The sequence below is a fragment of the Danio rerio genome, chromosome 12 (assembly GCF_049306965.1).
Source record: "Danio rerio strain Tuebingen ecotype United States chromosome 12, GRCz12tu, whole genome shotgun sequence".
Lineage (NCBI taxonomy): Eukaryota > Metazoa > Chordata > Actinopteri > Cypriniformes > Danionidae > Danio > Danio rerio.
In genome coordinates, this window is record NC_133187.1 from 40102501 (window position 1) to 40118113 (window position 15613).

Sequence of the window (15613 nt, forward strand, 5' to 3'; positions counted from 1 at the left end):
TTTCTATACATATTAGTTTTAGTAACTTATTTCTAATAACTGATTTATTTGATCTTTGTCATGATGACAGTAAATAATATTTGACTAGATATTATTAAGACACTTCTATACAGCTTAAAGTGACATTTAAAGGCTTAACTAGGTTAATCAAGTTAACTAGTCAAGTTAAGGTAATTAGGCAAGTTATTTTATAACAATGGTTTGTTCTGAAGACTTAAGGGGCTAATAATTTTGACCTTAAAATGGTTTATAAAATTAAACCGCTTTTTATTCTAGCCGAAATAAAACAAAAGTCTTTCTCCAAAAGAAAAAATATTATCAGACATACTGTAAAAATGTCCTTGCTCTGTTAAACATCATTTGGGAAATATTTAAAAAAGAAGAAATAAATCAATGAGGGGCTAATAATTCTGACTTCAATTGTGTGTAGATAGATAGATAGACAGACAGACAGACAGACAGACAGATAGATAGATCATAACAAGAACTGCTGCTTAATTGAAGGCATGTAAAAGCGACACCCGGTGGTTATTTATTGAATCACGTTCATTTTTGTATAGCGGGCCAGATTCTATTGATATTTATAAAAAGCCTCGCGGGTCGCCACAAAACAGATTGCGGGCCGCAGATGGCCCGCGGGCCGTAGTTTGGACACGCCTGATATAGGGCGTCAGTGCTTCATTCACTTTGAATGGGTGACATCAAGCGTTATTGAATTGAATTGTGGGTTCATCAGCCGGAAGCATCAGCCAATCAGATCGCTTTATGCAAATATCTCAGCTCAGACAATAGCTGATTGCAGACTTTCTTCATTGGCTGGCGCGATCACGTCAGCTTCAACTTTAGACAAGCATTGACGATGAAGCCTTGTGTGAATCGGGCATAAGAGATCATTTACATCTAGGCGATTGCTCTCACAGAATAATTCTCAACAGGCTCCATAAAACTGAAGGGCTTTATTCTGCAAGAACAACTGCCAAGATGTACATTTTTCAGTTTATTCCATGGCTACTTGTAACCATGACATAGATATAAAAAAAATAAAAACATTTATTTGAGCTGTAATAATATGATTGCTCTTACACTGAACAAAACATATTGCAGAAAAAGTAAGTGACCAGTGATCAACCAACTAGAATCCAGTATTCCCAGAGAGCTGTGTAATAATTGTGAATAATGTACCTTGGAATGTTGTGACTGACCAATAAGAAATAAGTATTCTGGAGAGCTGTGTGATAACTGCGAATAACATACGTTAGAATGGTGTGATTGACTGATCAGAATCAAGTATTTCAGAGAGCTGTGTTATAATGGGAAATAAGGTACCTTGGAATATTCAGACTGACCAACCAGAATCAAGTATTCCAAAGAGCTATGTGATAATTTAAATAGCATACCTTGCAAGGTTGAGATTGACAAATCAAAAATAAGTATTCTGGAGAGCTGTGTGATAACTGGGAATAACGCATGTTGGAATGTTGTGATTGACTGATTAGAATCAAGTATTTCTGAGAGCTGTGTATTAATTGGAAATAAGTTACCTTGGAATGTTCAGATTGACCAACCAGAATCAAAAATTCAAAGGAGCTATGCAATAATGGAAATAGCATACCTAGGAAGGTTGTGATTGACCAATCAATAATAAGTATTTAATAGAGCCATGTAATAACTGGGAATAATGCACCTTAGAATGTTGTGACTGACCAATCAAAAACAAGTTTTCCGGAGAGCTGTGTAATAACAGGGAATATAAAATCCTGGAATATCCTGGTTGACCAATCAGAATCAAGTATTCTAAAGAGCCTTGTAAAATCTGGAAATAATGTACTGTATCTTGGAATGTTGTGACTGACTAATCAGAATTTGACCAATCAAAAATCAAACATTCAGTAGAGCTTTGTAATAACTGGGAATAATGTACTTTGGAATGTTGTAATTCACCAATCAGATTCAAGTATCCTGAAGAGCCCTGTAATATCTGGGACTAATGTATTTTGGAATGTTGTAATTGACCAATCAGAATCAAGCATTCAAAAAAGCCTTGTATTAACTAAAAAACATTGCCTTGTAATGTTGTGATTGACCATTTAGAACATTCTAAAGAACCTTGTAATAACTGGAAGTAATGTACTGTAACTTGGAATGTTTTGATTGACAAATTTAGAATTTGACTAATCAGAATCAAAGATTCCAAAGAGATTTGTATTAACTGGGAATAATGTACCTTGGAATGTAGTGATTCATCAATCAGAATCAAGCACTCGGAAGAGCCTTGCACTAACTGTGAATAATGTACCTTGGAATGTTGTGATTGACCAATCGGAATGAAACATTCTGAAAAGCCTTGTAATAACTGGAAATACCTTGGAATGCTGCAATTGACCAATTAGAATTAAACACTTCAGAGAGCAGTAAAGTGCAAATTTTGAATGCTACGATTGACCAATCAGAATCAAGAATTTTTAAGAGCCTTGTAAATATTGAAAATCTAAATTTGAATGTGGTGACTTTGTTCTGGTCTAAAGAACAGACTATTTACAGTTTTTCAAAATAGCAACGCGGCAAAACACGCCTGCTTTTTTAGACCAGAACACCTATGGGCGCACATATGATCGCAAATGCATTTGCTATTTAAACAGTGTGGCGCAATGCCTCAAAATGAACCTTGTGCCGAGGTGACAGTAGCAAATAGCAATTGCGTTGCGTCTTGCACCAGATGTATGATAGGGCCCTAAATGTGTGATTTCACTAAACAGTGGCCGTTTATAGCTACTGAAATCCAGTTCTCAATTCAAATGAGTACCTTGAAACCCTGCAAACAGTACTCATACGTCAAATCTTAATGACATGATAATACTGTATATCATCATAAAAGCTTTAGCAATTATCACAAGAAGAAAATTTGATACGTCTTATGCCTAAACTTCAGTTTGAAGTCTAAAGTGAGTTGTGTTTGGTTGCAGCTAGCCTCCCAGCTTCTGTTTTCTTGAAGATTATTGGAAAAGTGTGAATACTGATGTGGTTTTCCCTTGGGAGAGAAGCACAGCTGTGGTCTCCTGTGGTCCTCGCTCTCCATCGCCCCTTAATTACTCCTGAGAAGTGCTCACATTTACTGATTAACTGCATCAAAAGACTTTTAATGAGAATTCATGTTTAATCATGCATCTTTTGTGTGGTTAACCACATGTTGTTTGAGCCTGTGTGTGCAGTTGGGGGGAAAAAGTAAAGAAGCAGGTGTGCGAGAGATACCGAGGGTCATTTCTCACCTTTTTTCTATTTTATTTAGAGAACTTTCCTGGCATTTCTAAATCTGGATTTTCAATTTGCCATTTTAATAAGAGCCATGTTGTTTTCCGTTTAGAGGAAGCATGAAATAAACCTAATCACTTGTGTTGCCAGACATTTTTTTTTTCCATATTTCTCAATTATCTCTTCGAAAATGAAGATTCTGTTTTCTGGATCAATTACACACACACACACACACACACACTCTCACTGAGACTGCAGAATAACTGCATACGAAATGTGTGTTATCATTCTCAATTTCATGCAGTCTCATTCTAAGTATGCATCTTTATCCCAATTGATTGCAGTTCTCATTTTCATAGAATTACTTTGAGAGAGAAGCTCTCTGACGGCTCAGCAGGATGAGTCTCTGGTGCACATAAATACATGCTGTTAAACATATCCTCATTTGCACACACTGTGCTATAAAGATAAAGATTTGGTATTGATTTTGATAGAAATATGTGTGTGCTTTTAAGATTTTTAATACCTGAAAATATTTCTCGACATGTTTTATGTAATGTTTCCAAATAGTATGTGTGTGTGTGTGTGTGTGTGTGTGTGTGTGTGTTTAAAACCAATGACCATTTTTGCATCTCTTTGCACCTTTAGTGGCTGTGTCATTGTTACACCTAAAATGAATTTTGGTAATTCCCTGTTCTCGCGGCTGCGGTGCACACGGTAGTAGTGGTCATTTTGAACACACACCAACTGTATTTACTTATTTAAAAAATCATTAAGAACTATATTTTAATAACTGTCATAACTCTTTTATTCACAGCGCACAATTAGGCTCACAACAGTCTATACACCAACAATTTGATAGTTTATAAAAGATAAATCAAGCTTAAGTTTCGATAAAGTTTACTTTTTCAGTAATTTTAAAGGTTTTCTGCAGTTGACAGAAATGCGAATTAAATGCAGCCACTGTCTTTTCAGTTTGTTATGAGTCATTATATAATGTTTGTGTGGATACATTCGCAGACTCTATGCCTCAAGGTTTGATGTTTAGAGATGCGCTTCTGCATACCTTGCTTGTAACAAGTCATTACTGTTGCCTTTCTATCAGCTCGAACCAGTCTGGCCATCCTCCTCTGACCTTTGACATCAACAAGGCATTTGCACCTACAGAACTGTCACTTACTGTATATTTTCCCTTAGTCGGACCATTCTCTGTAAACACTAGAGAAGTTTGTGTTTAAAAATCCCAGGAGATCAGCAGTTTCTGAAATACTCAGACCAGCCCATCTGGCACCAACAACCATGCCACGTTCAAAGTCACTTAAGTCCCTTTTCTTCCCCATCCTGATGTTCAATTTGAACTGCAACAGATCGTCTTGACCTTGTCTACATGCTAAATGCAGTTGCTGCCATGTGATTGGCTGATTAGAAAAACGATCAGTTGGACAGGTGTACCTAATAAAGTGGCCGGTGGGTGTACATCTGTAAACCACTTCAATATAAATATTTAATAAGTTTTTGTTTTTCATAACACTGGATAAACAATAATGAAAAATACTATTAAATAATACAATTAAAAATGTCCAACAAGCACTTACAGAACAAGATAATGATAGTTATCTTTTTTACTTAAATAATGTTTACTTAATTGTTTTATAAGCAGATCTTAGTTTTATTATAAAAAAAAAAAAAACGTTTTTTCTTTGCAGGAAAAAAAAAAAAAAAAAAAGAAAGATTCATTACAATTATTGGAAAAAGGTGGTTTGTCATCTCCAGGTTGGAGGAAAGTCCTTCCCCCAGGTGGAGGATGTCAAGTACCTTAGGATTTTGTTCACGAGTGAGGGAAGAATGGAACGCGAAATTGACAGGTGAATTGGTGCAGCAGCAGCAGTAACGTGGTCGATGTATTGGTCCATTGTGGAAAAAAAGGAGCTTAGCCAAAAGGCAAAGCTCTCGATTTATTGGTCAATCTATGTTCCTGCTCTCACCTATGGTCATGAAATTTGGGTCATGCCTGAAAAGACAAGAACTCTAATACAAGCGGCTGAAAATTAGTTTTCTATGCAAGGTGGCAGGGCGCACCCTTATAGATAAGGTGAGGAGCTCTGTAACCCGGGAGGACTCAAAGTAGACTCACTGCTCCTCCACATCGAGGAAAGTCAGCTGAGATGGCTCATTAATCTGTTTCGGATGCCTCCTGGATGCCTACCAAGGGAGGTGTTCCAGGTATGTCCCACTGGGAGGAGGCCTCGGGGAAGACCCAGTACAGGCTAGAGGGACTATGTCCCTCTGCTGGCCTTGGAACGCCTCAGGGACCTCCGGGAGGAGCTGAAGAAAGTGGCTGGGGACTGCTGCACCAGCGACCCAGCCCCAGAAAAGCGGATGAAGATGGGATGAGATTAATTACAGAAGTATACACATTTATTTTAAATATCTGTTTTTATTAAACTACATCAAATACACCTGCCAAGCTTTCTTAATTTAGAAAGTTATTTTTAAAAATTAACTTATGAATACAAATATAATTTTGAGAGGTTTAAATATCAAAAAATATAATGTCCAATATTATTTACATACCAAAACATTATTTATTTATTTCATTGAAACATGTTCTGTTTTTCATACAAGTGGATGGTAAAGTAACTGTGACATTCTGGAAAGAATAGAAATGATTAATTAATGTGATAATATTTCAATGGGTTTTATACAGCATAATGGCTATGTAAAATTATAAATAAATCAGAATAAATTTTGGGCAAACTTTTATAAATACACAAACCAATTCTGATATCCATCCATAAATCTATACAAGATTTCTTCAATATTTCTTAGTCATATTATATGCTCAAGTAAAGGAGGTTCATGTCTAATCATGCTGCTAATTTGAAAGGTTTATCATTCAAACTAAAAACAGAATATTATATTTCACAAACATAACAACGACATCATTCTACTGTGAATTTTTAGGATTAAACTTAGAAAAGCAATGAATAAAGGCAGATATAAGCTGACATGACAGGGTACATAGCAGCTGTAAGGAAACAAAGATCTCCTGCCTGACTCCAGCTGAAAGCTCACAGTAAAGAATAGACTTGGCCTTTTTTCATACAGTATCAGAGTTGTTTCTCTCAGACAAATGGAAAGCAAACAGAAGCAGTCTTATAAGCTTACAGTGCTTTAGTCCTCTCCACAGAATTTAAGACATCAACAATCCTACATCTAATCTAGATTTTTACAAGAGATCTCAGCAACTTTAGACTGTGCTCGTTGCTGCTAAGATACTTTTCCAAAGTCTGTCATCAAGTAAAGTCATATAATTAATTAACATTATAAGATATAACTGGGCCCATGCTAAATCTGCACCCACAGAAATCTGCAGATGTTTTCCAACTTTGAGTCTATTTTATTCAACCCAGGCTCATTGAGAATATGTGCCCTTGACTATGTTCCTGTGAACAAATATGTACACTTTTGACAATCTAAAATGCATTACTGTGGCACGTTTTCTCTTATGTGTCATTTCTAGTAAATCAGCGGCCGATGTGGACATTACTGTGAATATTAATGTCTTTCTCATGCATGTCTGTGAGAGAAGCCGGTCGACCTGTAATATAATTTATCAACTTGATATTGATGACCCACTCACCCCCTTCCCAATGGATATTCAAAAGCAAACTAGAAAAGAAAAGAATGAAAAGCAGCGTGTTTCTACAGTGACCTCACATGTTTTTTTTTTTTTGAAGGGGGGGGGGGGGGGGGGGGGGGTTGCTTTACTGTTTGAGGAACCGTCATTCATTGGATTCATTGAACTTGAACCCTGTTCCGCTTCACTCTGCCTCCCAAATTTAGTGGTTTACATAATGAGCAATCTAAACTACTAAGCAAACCAGTCACCGGCCATACAGTGGTAAGTGGTCAGCAGTGCCAGCCTGTATCAATGGGCTTTTTACACACAAAACACAACAATACGTACCTGCGAGCACATATTTGTCGGTTATCAAAATTGTACATGTACGTTTTCCCTACATGCCTGTGTTAATTACTCAGTTTTTTTATCATTAATTTCTTCAGTGTTATCAAATAATATGTATATGATTTATGTACAATACTATTAGTAAAATTTTAATTCCAGAGATTTTCAATAAGGTTATGTTCAGGACTATGATCAGGCCATTTTATTATTTCAGTTATTTCAGCTTCAAAAACTGCTTTACACAGTTGGCTAAAGTGATATTTGTATTCAACTGAACTGAATCTGGACGTCAAAGTGGCACAGTGCGTAGCAAGATCACTGCACAGCAAGAAGGTCTCTGGTTTGAGCCCCGGCTGGGTCAGTTGGCATTTCTGTTTGGAGTTTGCATGTTATCCTTGTGTTCACGTGGGTTTCCTCCATACACTTTGGCCGTAGTGTATGTGTGTAAATGCAAGAGTCTATAGGTGTTTCCCAGTGTTGGTTAGCAGCTGGAAGGGCATCTGCTGCGCATTTAAAACATATGCTTAATAAGTTGGTGATTCATTCCACTGTGGTGACCCATGATTAATAAATTGACTAAGCCAAAAAGAATATGAACTAAATCCAATTTGAAACCAACAATAAAATTCTACTTCTCTACTGTCTGACATGGTGACCCCCCCCCCCCATTACCCCATGCCCCCCATCATGACTTTGATGTATTTTTTAAAGACACATAAATATTTTATTTGACAAACTTGAGCATTTTTGGCTACAACAGTTGTGTAAACAGTTGTGCTACACCAGGTCGTGTAAACATTGCCTTAAGCAGGTCACACTCCTGACGTGTCGCATTGCGCCAAGCCACAACACATCCTGCCTTTACATGGTGGTCAATATGTTACTAAGCAAAGCAAACACATGTAAATGTCAGCACCGGTGTGTGTACCCTCACAGAAAACGATGTTTGCAATTCTAAAAGTGTTTGACCCTTTTTAGTCTACCAAATAAATAGGGCTTTACTACTAGCTGTCAGACCCATGTTTTATTTCCCAATAAATCGTATACATTTTGTAATTTTGATCTCCTCTGTATATCACAACATGCTCATTTTACAACCTTACACCGACAATCAAAATGACTGAACAGGATTGAGGTGTCAATATAATTCATGACTCCACAAAATCCATTTCTAATGATCCCATCTCTCTCACTCATACCCCACTACCAAATATGAAAGTCTTCGGAGTTCTGAAAAGAAAACCCTCTCTCCCTCCAGAAAGTCTCCTCTGAACGGCTGTAATCAAGACAGTCAGGAAGCGTCTGCCAAAAGCCGCCAGGGTTCAAACCAACGTGGACCAGTCTCTTCACAATCAAGACAGGCAGAATGAAAGCCATTTGAGGTGGGAGACGAGAGATGCTGTGTTGATGAGAAAAAAGAAACATCAGCCTGTGGACAATCACTTCAGAAATGCTGTCTTTTCCATCTCAGTCTTAGTCTGTCTTGTCCTTTTTCCACCAGTCTGTATGTATTACCATTACTGACGTGGACCTGACGCTATTCTACTTCACAGAGACAAAAAGACATGAAAAGCAAATGATCTGATGCTTTTTTTGTAATGTTATTATGACCACGGTGTAAAATGTGCAGAGAGGGAAAAGGTTTTTGTTCCTCTGGTGATTAGTGTATCATTTCACCATTAGGAGGAGATTCTTTATTAAATACCTTTGCTAATAAAACCATGCGCTCAAAGATTAATCATATCATCCCAGGTTTAAATGAATCAATTGCCTTCTCTTTTTCACTGTGGGCTATAAAGCTGTCCGCCGCTCTATGAGATGGGGTCAAATATTGAAGCTCTTATATAGAAGGCTACGGTTGAAGCGTCTCAGCAGGGAAGCTTGACACATTATATGAATTAAAGATGAATTATAGTGATGCGCTGCTCTTGATATTCACCACAGAAAGTTAAATGCCTTTAAAGTGTGTTAATTTGAACTCCTGCTTGGATATCCGAAAAGCGTTTTTGAAGGGCTTTTGAAGTTAACATGAGAATCGGGCCTATTCTGTTTGCTTGCTGAAAAGACATTAATAGTCTTATTAAATTTAAATAATTGGTGCATGTTTTTTTTTCTACTTTATGTTAGGAGTGGCATTAAAATTTGATTAAAAGCAGCACTAAATAAATAACTATGTATGCAAATAAATAAATCGTGATTTTTTTTTCATTGACAGATTTTTTTATGACAAATTATCAAAACTGAAAACTCAAAAACATAAATAAATAAATGGTGAGTAAATTAATATAAAATAAAAAATGATTTAATAGTAGAGAACATAATAATTATAATTAATAGTGACATTTTTGTTGACATACAATAATATTTGATTATTTATTCTATTGCTTTATTTTTGTTTGTTTGTTTGTTTTAGTTTGTTTGTTTGTTTGAATATTTGTCCAACAGATAAGCAGTTACTTCTCCAACCAAGTGTCTTTATTTATTCATTCATTCATTCATTCATTCATTTATTTATTTATTTATTTATTTTCAAAAATGTCCAACAGATAATCAGCTACTTCACCCATGTGCCTTTATTTATTTATTTATTTATTTATTTATTTATTCATTCATTCATTCATTCATTCATTCATTCATTCATTTATTTATTTATTTATTTATTTGTTTGTTTGTTTGTTTGTTTGTTTGTTTGTTTGTTTGTTTGTTTCGACATTGTGTTGTAAAAATGGTATCAAGTTAAATTTAAACCCAGATTACATTTGTAATTTTTTTTTCCTGTTATGTGACATCTGTAAGTGCATGGTTGCAGTCTGCAGTTCATTTTAGTCAATTCCAGTGAGAATTCTGCAGCCTGAAGCTAATTCCCTAAAAACACTCAGGCAGAAATTTGTGGGTGATTACAAACAGGGAATTGAATTCTCAAACAATCTGACAGGGTTGTTATGAACTTCTGCTATGTATTTTGAGTCATTATGTCAGTACAAACAGCAGTTTTGATATATAAAAGATTTCCAAGGGTGTTAAGTGCAGCTCCGGAGACCGAAATAAAATTATGACGAACAATGCACCAAATAGGACAAAATGTAATATTTAAAGTATGTATAAAAACATTTTATGATTTACCCATCCGCTAATTATGTAGATTCATCCATTTTAAAGAATGAGCTTTACAAAAGCTTTCATCTAAATTAATGGCAGATAATTAAAAAAGTCACCATGACATCAAAATTTAAACGCATCACATGTTTACAAACACAAGTCACCTGTCAGTCACGAGAAGCTATACAATTCAATTCATCGTTATTTCTACAGCGCTTTTACAATGTAAATTGCATCAAAGCAGCTTAACATAGAAGTTGTAGGAAATTGAAACTGTGCCAGTCCAGTTTTCAGAGATTAAGTTCAGTTTAGTTCAGTTCAGTTTGGCTTAAATTTCACTGCGGAAAGTCCAAACACTGAAGAGCAAATCTATGGATGCGCAACTCCACAAGTCCCAACCAAGCAAGCCAGTATTGACAATGAGTTCCTGAAAAACTTCATCTAATTCCATCCTACATTTTTTTCCCTATTCATATATATCCAGTGGTGCTGGTACAGGCCATATGACTACATTTTGAGGGTGTTGCAGATGAAAGTGAACGTTGGGTGGGCGGGATGGGTCATTAATTCACAATATCAGTAACCATTTCCCTCCTTTTTTAAATAACATCAAGCACCATCATTCATGTTAAAAAACAAACAAACTAACAAAAATGTATTTAATTCCTATTGAAGAAATTAAAATATCATCTACAGTACATCTTGTGTGTCCTGATGGTGAACAATAAATCATTTATTAATCTCTTTGTGAAGTTTATTTATAAACTAATTCCGAGAGGATCACATGCTTGATTGACCACGGCTGGTCCCGCATTAGCTAACACATGATTTACCAATCAGACTATTCCTTAGTCACTGTTAATAATCAAAGTTTCAAACCTCAGTTATCCTTGCCTTGAAGAATCCCCCCTTCCACCCCTACTCCTCCCCCTTTTTCTACATAGGGCAGCACGACAGCCCAATGTTTAGCACTGTTGCAGAATGTCACTGGTTCAGGTCCTTACCAGGCCAGTCAACATTTCAGTGTGGAGTTTACATGTTGTCGCTGAGCTTGTGTGGGCTTCCCCCAGGTTCCCCGGTTTCCTCCCATCATCCAAAGACATGGGACATAAGTGAATTGACTAAACCAAAAAGATAAGCCCTTAGCCAGCAGTATATCCCTTATTTATCTTCAGCCATTGTTATGTATTTGTGTTTTTTGTGCTCTGTTTTCTCTGTGTTTTTTCTCTCTCTCTCTCTCGCTCTGTTCTCCCGTATCTGCTCTCATGTATTCTCAGGTTCTGTTCATTGGTCCATTCAGCTGTCAGTCATTCCTCCCCGGTTACGTCACTCTTACGTCACATCCAATGAGCAAAGACCACCCGTCTTAAAAGCGCGCGCCAGACCACTCGCTCTTTCTTGTTTTCTTGTTTTCTTGCTTTCTTGGTTGCATTTGTCTCTTTCGCTGTTTCGTCGCATTTTTTTGTATTTACCGCGTGCGTTTAGAAATTACCCCGTCTAACTGTGTTTTGTTGTTGCTTGTTTCTGTGTGCACGTTATCCGTCCGTTATTCGTACATTGTTCTTAGTTTATCGTTGTTTACGAGGCTTGGACGAAGCGGACAGGTAAGAAGGTCACATGACATACATTTCGCAACACTCAGGACTGCTCTGCTGTCTAGTACACTAGGTTAGGGGCGAGCGCCACTCCTTGTACTTTTGGATAGATAGATAGAGTAGATAGTTAGGACTCGGAAGATCTTCGTGTGTTAATTATACTGTTTTTCACATAGTTAGTTAGCTAGATGCTTCTGGGAAGTTAGATTTAGTTTGGGTTTTGTTCTTTTCATTTCTTTAGCGCCGCCCGCGTCCCTTCTGCCAGCTCTCTTGTTTTCCCCGTCTTTATTTGTTTCAGTGTTGTACATATTGTAAATAATATATTTTTGCTTTACTTACTTTTTCTTTATTTTTGATTAATTCGTTGTTGTTGTTCACTTTGGGATTGTAAATAAAAGCACACATTTTTTGGCATTACTTTGGTTGTCTTTCCACTCATTCACTGTTTATATAAATATATTTTAATTAAATAAATGTCAAAACCCCACACCCTAGACTAACATCAGGGGTTTGTAACAGCCATTAACAGCAGGAGAGTTCTCAAGATCTACATGAGCTCAAGCTCCCCTCTCACCCTGCAAAAGGGAGGAAGCCCTGTGCTCGAGTACCTTATAAGCTCAGTGCTGTCTCACAGGACAGCATGCCAAACACACTTTATAATCAATCATCAGCTAAATGTGAACTCTTAAAAAACTATTGTTAAAGACAATGCAACTTTTCAAAATAACTTATTCTAAATCTCACAAATCTTCTATTTGTAATGTTGTTTAAATAGAAAATTAGTTTGCAACTAAGTTTTACAATAGACATAGTTTGACACTGACAAACTTTACCTTCATCTTTCACATTGTTTTATATTTTATACCCATCATCCAATATGATTCCAATGTGATTCCCAGTGAATTACTGGGAGGCCAAGCAGTTCTCCACAATCGATTATTGGCTCCACTTCTATGGAATGACCAATTTTGAAGGTCTACTTGCCCTGCTTACGCCAATTCTGATATGATTAAATAAAACAAAACCATAAAATATTAACACTATTTTGCGCTACAATCACAAAGAAAGGAAAAAAATATATAGTTTGGATCCCTGAATGAATTGTGGGGCATACAAATGACTGTACAGACTCTACCTTTCTGTAAGACAGTGGTCAGACAAAGGCCGGCAGTATTGATTGAGATTGTGTTTCTGATAGCCTCTCTCAGCCTGCGGTCACACCCTCTCTGTGTTCTTCAGACGCGCTGAAACGCCAGCGATCAATACAAAGCCTTGCACTGCCGCCAGCCGCTGCTTATTCTCTAACCTGGGGCTTCCTTTGTTGTTTATTTTCCCGTTTCGGCTCAATGAAACAGATCTAAACTTTAATAAATATCATCTTGTGTGCAGCGAAGGTCGACATGCAGAGGCGTGGCGTGTAAAGTGGTGGAGATTAAAATGTCGCGGTCCTTTAAATGTGTGTGAGAGGCGTACAGACGAGTTATAATGATTTAATGTATGACTACTGGATCTGTATACTAATGCATAGTGATTGTTTTAAAAAGAATTAAAGGTTAGCTATCAGTTAGTGTTAGGTTGCCAATGTCACACTTGGAGATTTTAAGAGACTGAAGAGGATTTTACACTCAATGATTTCCAAAGATGAAAATAATGAATTAGAATGAAAACATGACTTCATTCTAAACTGTAGTGTGGCCCATTTGCTGAACCCTTTTGAAGGGTTTACCCTACAGAGGGAGAGCTTCAAAGGAATGAAGGCTGTAGGGGAGCGTCACTTTGTTCATGGTTTGTCTATCCACTGGTCTATTTTTTATTTTTTTTTTAATTGACACATATAGGCTATTGATACATTATGATAATGAGTGCATTTTAAATGGGACAGGTCACCTCCCAAAGGTTGTTCCGAACTGAGAAACTCTAAATTGGCCTCTCAAAGACACTTGAAGAGTTTTGGTTTGCTATGTCCCTAATAACTCGTTTACACTGAGTGGTACGGTACAGTACGGTATGTTTTATAGACATTTCCACTGTCAAAAGGTACCTAAAAGCGAACCGCACTGTACTACGTTTTGGGTACCTTTTTGGAAGAGTACCAAGCAAAACAAAAGAGTATCAAAAGGCGGAACAAGACACGCAGCTAAATGCTATTGGTTAACAGAGATGTGTCACTAGCTTGTGGTACAAGCAGGAGAATAAAAACAAAGGAAGCACCATTTTTAAATACACAGCCAAGACATTACACCATAGGGCTTGGCGATAATTCGATATCGATATCACAATATATAATTTTTCAATAAAACGATAATGACAATTCGATAATTGCTCGATAATATTTACGCACTATGCATAACGCTCCGCAGGCATTTTGCAGCTTGCCCTTCCGGATACCGCATGCAGTACACATTTACAACCATACAGTGTTTAGCTGCACTTAAAGAGTAAGAAAAAATAAGGTAAAAAAGATAACAGTCAGACATTTTTGACAAGTAACGTCACTAGACCTCAGTCTTGAGCTAGTTAGTTTTTTGCTATCCGACACAGAGCAACATGCACCGCAAACAGCGCAGACGATTAGCGTCATCAAAAGCAGGCAACATCACGCACCGGTTTCATCATTTTAAAACAATACCACCCTTATAAAGATAATGAGAAATCACAGACCCAAGAAAGTGTTGGTAAACCAGCGCAACTACCCAGCTGAGTTTCATGTCATCATTTTCGAAAGCCGTGCCTTCAAAAAAAAAAAAAAAAAAAAAAAAAAAAAAAAACTGAAAAGACAGACTGACAAAGTATGACTGACAACACAATCTCAAACACATCTCAAACCGACCGACCGACCGACCGATTGATTGATTGATTGATTGATTGATAATGCATGTCTTCACGGCCTCTTTAAATTATGGTTTCAAATAAATATTTTTCTTTTTCACTCAAGTGACTTCTACTGCATATAAACGCCCACTTGTTAAATGTAAAGAACAATAACTTAGTTCTGTGGGTTTTATTCAGATCCAAAGTATGCTTTCTTATTGTTCAATAACAGTCTCTTTGCAAAAACTCATCAAGTTCACAAAACAAGTCATTAATTTGTTTCACACATCTGACAAAGTTCTCTGATGTGACCCTGGAATCACACAGTCTAAAGATTACTAAATGAAACATTTTCATAGGTTAGTTTCAGGGGAAAGGTTAGTAAGGAGAAAGCTTTTTTTTTTAATATGAAAACACTTTTTTTTTCTTTTTCTTTTTTTAAAGGCAACAGGAAACTGAGTTTCTCATAATGCGACCCATTAAAAGCTCTTTTATATAGCACTCTTAAATGGGCTAGGCTATACAGTATGCACAGGTTTTTGTTCTATTCACATCCTTTTGGTACAGCTGTGACCCTGGTATCAAAACGAAAGTATAGTGTCAGAAAGAATTAATGTATTAGTAATTCTAGCACCTTCTGATTTGAACAAGTTTGCCTGCAAATTGAAATCTTCTCAATGGTCATTTATATTTCCCTAAGCAGACTTGTTATCCAGGAGAAAGATAGACACTTAAAGCTCTTAAGGACATCTTTGACGGCACATGATATGCAAATACCTCTCATGGCAATGTGATTCTTTACCCTTTAGATTTTCTCTCGCCATTCACTGTTTCTTATCTGCTTAGCATCTCAGGTTTCTACTGTTGAGTCTTACTTTTTTAATATTCT

At 36.7% G+C, this 15613-nt stretch overlaps 2 long non-coding RNA genes across 2 annotated transcripts in view; one reads left to right on the forward strand and one right to left on the reverse strand.

The window, feature by feature from the left end:
• The window catches only part of LOC137496833 (uncharacterized), a 565986-nt gene that overhangs the window by 268268 nt on the left and 282105 nt on the right, over window positions 1-15613 (forward strand). The gene's annotated exons all lie outside the window — the stretch shown is intronic.
• LOC141376859 (uncharacterized) overlaps window positions 8228-15613 on the reverse strand; it is a 60347-nt gene continuing 52961 nt past the window's right edge. Inside the window, exon 4 of the long non-coding RNA XR_012388146.1 lies at window positions 8228-8618. This is a non-coding gene — a long non-coding RNA (uncharacterized lncRNA). The remainder of the gene's footprint in view (window positions 8619-15613) is intronic.